The sequence below is a fragment of the Plectropomus leopardus genome, chromosome 7, assembly GCF_008729295.1.
Source record: "Plectropomus leopardus isolate mb chromosome 7, YSFRI_Pleo_2.0, whole genome shotgun sequence".
Lineage (NCBI taxonomy): Eukaryota > Metazoa > Chordata > Actinopteri > Perciformes > Serranidae > Plectropomus > Plectropomus leopardus.
The window spans coordinates 31,057,396-31,063,395 of NC_056469.1; positions in this window are offsets into that span (position 1 = coordinate 31,057,396).

The following is a 6,000-nucleotide window of genomic DNA, read 5'->3' on the forward strand; positions in this document are numbered from 1 at the left end:
TGAGAGGTTGGTGCATGTGAATTTGTGAAACTTGGTGTAAAGACTTTATTATATTGATAAGACTTTGTTGATCCCCAGGAGGGAAATTAAGTAAATCGTGAGACATTTTTAATATTGATGATATGTATCAACTGTTGCTGTAGTGGGCCGCAACAGCAGCCCTCAAATCTAATTTAAATTGATTTTTCCTGGTTGGTTAATTTCTTGGGCTGCAATTCTTTCCTTAATGTAGTGATTTCTCTCAACCGTATACCCTGAACAAATCATGACCATTCGGTTAATGAACAATCAGGGTCGTGCTTAAATTAAAAAACGGTACTGGAGAAAACATAAAACATACACAACCGTCTCTGGTGTTAAAGTATAATGTTTTGTTGACCAATGTTACTCTCACAGATTGTATAACAATACAGACTGTTGGTATGTTTTCTTATTCAAACTACAGCACCAGAATTTTATACATATCCCACGTAAACATGAGCCAGTAATTCCTGCAAAACCCGCGTATTTTGAACAGCAGCAATCACGTGACCAATGCGCTGAGGATAAAAAGTAAACAAGGAAGCAGTCACAAGTCAGGAAGCGGTGGATGTGTCACAAAACGTAGGACTTTTGCCAGGAGACCGATGTTGGGAACCATGCAAAGTTTTCATTTTAAGGTAAGTTCTCACCATGTTTCTTTCCACTACCTACTTACATAAACCTAACCACACTTGCCAAACGTAACCTCCATAACTTTATGTCAGTTACGTAATTCATGGGACGTCAACTTGTGGGATTATTTTACGGACCATTGTGTGAGGATACGTTGAACAATAGAGGGCGTGGAGCTGGGGAGGAGCGGTGCAGTTGAGTGACTTTATTTAACTGGAGAGATGCCAAGCCTGTCACACAAAGCGACCAGGGCTTTAATTATGTGTTACATTAAGTCTTTATAAGATGTAAACAGGTGAATTATATAAAAGGTGCCCGCCTCATGTACAGTTGTTAGCTGAAGAGAACAAAATCATGGCTTCGCTTGCTCACGCTTTAACAACATCACGTGACTTCCTGCTTTGCTCCCATCATAATATGACCACTAGAGGGCTCTGACATTTCAACGCAAGCATCACTTTGGGCCACAATAAATGACTGATGCTGCTGTTTTTCTCGGAAGGACAGTCTCACATTTTTTGACTGTAACCTCTTGACCTCTTGAATCTAAAGTCAACCATGGGACTGAATTTCTGTGGGCTCAAACACTGCTGGGAAATGTTGTGATGGGTTGGTAAAGACACTTGGGATCGGTGGCTCTTACACCACTTAAGAACTGAAACTAATTGTAGGGAGTGTGTATTTTTGGAGAAACAGGGTGCCCATTGCTTAATAGCAATGGGTATTTGTTTTTGGGATAACGGGCTGGTGGAGAAATGGCGTCTGAACTTTTGGCCACTGGAACAATGGAACAATTTTTTGGGCGTTTTCACTAAGTTTTTTTTAATACACAAATTGAAAATGTACATTAAATAGGTAGATGGAAATGCACTTACTAACAATTTCACATATTTTTTTCCCTGCTGGACGCTTAGTGAAGAGTAATCTCCAAAGGTAGCCATTCAAGTCACACAAATGTCCCACTGTCCACATACTGAGAACGTATTAACTCCATAGCAATTTATTAAGGCCTCCAGGTTCACTGCGAGTTTTCTGGTGTCTAAAAAAAATGCTGCTTTTCTCCTGTATGCTACTTTTAAGTCCTTCTGGAAAATGATGTTTGTCCACTTCATTTCTGATGTTAGTTTTTCCACAGCCATTAAGATAACAATGCTATATCTTTTAAACAAAAAACCTGGGAAGAAGGCCACGAAAGAGGAAATTACCCAAAAATTGGCAATTATTTAAAAGTACAAAAACAACTATCTGATTATTATTTTAAACAAGATGAAAAAGAAAGTTGAAAATAAAATAAGGAAATGGCCTAGAAGAAGTACTTAAAAACACAATAGTCCTGTAACATAATTTTGCATATGTAATTCTGATGTAATGTAAAATGCAAATTTCCCTAACTTTTTTCTTTTCCCAAAGGTTTAAAAAAAAGGAAAAAAAAAATCTACTTTTCTCTTGAAATTTATGGGACATTTATTACCACGTTGCTTACTGCCTTTTTTCTTGTTTTGAAAAACACTGCACCAATATGCGCAGGTTCAAGGTTTTAAAAAAGTGATGTTCCAGGTTCCAAAGGGTTAAGAACAACTAAACTGAGGGATTTTATGAAGTGGCAATATGTTGAATCATTAAAGCAGACATTTCTTTTATATAAACAAAGATTATTTACTCTAAATGCAACGCTACCAGCATGCAAAGGATATTCCACTCTTTCTGTCATGGCAGCGGCAGGAGGAAAGAGCCCGTGTGAGATGCGACAGTCAGCTGCACACTACAACAACGACAAAGGAAAGGTCTTGTTCGACATTGACATCCATCCATTCTACCATCCGTAACCTTCAGCACTTGACCTCCAGCTTGTTTGTGTCGGGTTTTTAAACATGCCTGGATGTCGGGCACGTCAGTCAGCACAGAGCCATGGGAGCTGCAGCGATACCAGGCCGCTGTGTTTGACATGCATCTCAACGCCGCGCCGCCGTCACAGTGAGACACCCTATCTCCTGGAGAGTCTATTAGCTGTGCTTAATTAAACAAATGTGATTAGACTGATCCAAACTCACACAACTGAATCCCCGGTAAGGAGTCAGCCATGAGAGGCGGCTGCAGAGAGAAAGTCGAGTCACGCATGGCTTGGCTTTATTAATAGCGCCTATTACACACTAACGTACACCTCGGCGAGCTGCACAGTTAACGTGTGAGCAATGTGTTGGTTTCAGGTCCACTTCTGAAGTTTGTCAATCAAAGTTTAGCGCCTACTGTCATGAGAAAATGAAGCTCGGGGTATCAGGATAAAGGTGATAACAAATAACAGATTGATTACTGGTAATTTAGTGCGAGATGTGTGGGTGGGATTTAGCTACGGCTGTCAGTTGTAACCAGGTGGAAAGCAGCAGGGAAATTTTCACTTAACTTGTAAAAGATGAATCACTGACAGAGACAGAGAGAGATGAGAGAGAAACTAAAGTAACTCCGTGTGCTAATATTTCAGGGGGATTTTAACTCTGAGTCATTTCAATTCACCATCAAGTGTAAACTCTTTCTGTCAAAAAAATATAACTTGCTACTCAGAAGTACTTGGCTGAGGGAAGAAGTCGCAGAAAGATGCAGAAACTCAGTTAAAGTTTGAACTTCCTCTGCCCTCTGCGTCTGCTGAATTTGATTGTGTGCTCATTACTCAATCACAGACAACCTACAGTGGACGTCCAGAGCAGTGCTATTTAAAACAATGGTCTGTCTTTGTCTGAGTGAGCTGAGCGGTTCTGATGAGCCACTGCAGGTAATGTGGCTCTGATATGTCATTGGGTCATTGCCCATTCAAACTAATGAGGCCGTCAATAGTTTGTTTAAATAGTTCAGGCAACAGTTCACCAAGTTTTGTGTATTTAAATGATCCATTTGAACTTTCCTTTTTTGACAATAGCAGAGTCCTGTTCCAGATTCTACCATGACAACATTTACATAAAGCCATTATAAAGTATAATAGACCTTTATAACATGCCATTTCTGAATTTTGACAATAAAGTGACATCATAACGATGTAAAGTCCATGAGCCGAGCGGTAACTCACAGGCATGGCCAGCAGGAGAAACACTTCGACATATTCAGTGGGGAGAGAGAGTAAACCTGGAGACTATAAACTTTTTTGGCGTATGCACCAGGTAGGGTGTGCCATATCGAATCGGTCATGATAATACCGGTATATTTTTTATATGATAGAAAAAAAATGCATATCGCGATAATGGCAGAATTTCTACCTCTTGACGTAGTGACGACAAAGCATGCTCTTCACTTTCCTTAACAACACTCGACTGATGGCCAGAATGTAGACTGTGGATCAGGGATGTGGTGTTGTGCAGTAGGTGGCAGTAGGCACCTAAATGTTGTTTGCGCTATGCCAGTAACTAAGAGAATAAGGCGTCAAAGCACGCAGCACGCAGCAACAACAAGCATGGCGGAAAGCGAAAGTACAAAAGATCAGATGTACAAACAAACTATAGAAATATGTCAGAAGTGAAACAAGACTGTAACAACAAAGGGGGGCAACACATCAAACTTATTTCACCACCTCAAACAGAAGCACTCGAGGGAGCATGAGGAAAGCCAAAAATCCCGCGAGGAGAGCACGGCAACAACAACAATAAATGCAACGAGTGCATGCAGACAGCATCCACTGGCTCAGCCTAGCATCTTTCATAAGTTGCACTCCTCACAGAAGCCATCACATTTTATTTGGCTAAAGATATGATGCTAATTCAAAGTGTTGCGAGGGAAGGCTTCAAACAATACAAGTTGATTTTTATTTTGTTGTCCGATTTTTATTTGTACAGAATCTGAAACTCGTTTTTGTTTAGTTTTCACTATATATAAAGGCAAATTGTTACATTGCTGACATATTAAACAATAACACTGTGCTGCAATTTTATGCTATTGAAATTAATTATTTTAAATCATATTTTCTATATATTTTTCAGTATTATGTCATATAGTCAAGCATGTCGTTATCACAAAAAATACCCTGAAATATCGTGATATTCTTTAAGGGCCATATCGCCCACCCCTAGTGCCAGGCGAGTAATTCTCATCGACTGTATTTAAAGATGGATGACGTGACAGCTCCCCTAAAGTGAAGCCAAAACATCTGGATCGCCCCCTGGTGGCTGGCTGCACAAGTACATGCTAAATACATTGTTCTGAAAAATAGTTTCTGTCACTTAAGATACACTGATGTTTATAAGTTTTTATGATAAGTTTGGTTTTAACTAGTTATTTCATGCTATATAAAGGGGATTTTCTGCCATGATCGAAAGCTGTAACAGCCAATCCATGCACTTGCATTCAATGGCGCTGCTTGCAATTGGTCGAACGAGTGTTTTGGCAGGAACTCTACTACCACGACGATCGCGACTGCACAGACTCTGGCTACGCATGACATCACCAGTGCAAGATGGCAGCAGCCATATCTGGGATATTTTGGCTTCACTTCCACATAGCGGGGATTATTGTTGTCCATCTTCAGCCGATAACAATTCTCATTGGACTGAATAGGCGCCATCCTGGGATCCAGTATCTAGATCTAGTAATACGTCTATGGTCACAATCCCCGCAAAATGACCTTTCACTATAAGAATTTAGTCTATTTGGTCCAATAACTGTTGAAAGTCTACAAGAGTCATATGATTAAAATTTTGTATTCCCATTCAAGTTAGTGCAACGCTAAACCAGAAGTAGCTGGCTTGGCCAGCAGAAGTCTCTATGCTTGCTCGATGGGCCCCAAAATTAGGAAGATCTGGGTAATTTTATACCTGGGAAGTCAATTTTTTTTAACTTCATACACCACTGAGCAACTATGACTGTCCAATCATAGTTTAGCCACTTTAAATAACAATGGCAGAATTTTTCCATGTGCTGAGAAAATCAAATGAGCAAAAATGAATGGATAAAAGACCTATATGCTAACATAATGCCCAGCTAATTAGTGTACTACCAGCACGAGTAACCTAGCTTTACTGAAGCCAATGAGCATATTATACATAGTATTACACCTACACAAAGAGTGCTGTCAAGACCAGCATGTTCACGGTGTCGGAGCAGAGATGTTTCTATATTAGAGTTTAAGACAATGTTAGCAGCTCTGTCCCACTCCTTATATAATTTGGACAAGTTCACACCCTAGGCCAAAACTATTATTCCTTAGCTTTCAGAGTTTTAGCATGGCTTAATGTACATAGCCTTCAAGAAAATAAATACATTTTTCAGTATGGTTCCCACTTTAGAGCAGATTAACTGGAACCATGAAAACATTACTGGGGTGTTTACTCCACTGAAAGCTTACTGGAGTTAGCTTTCATTAACTAG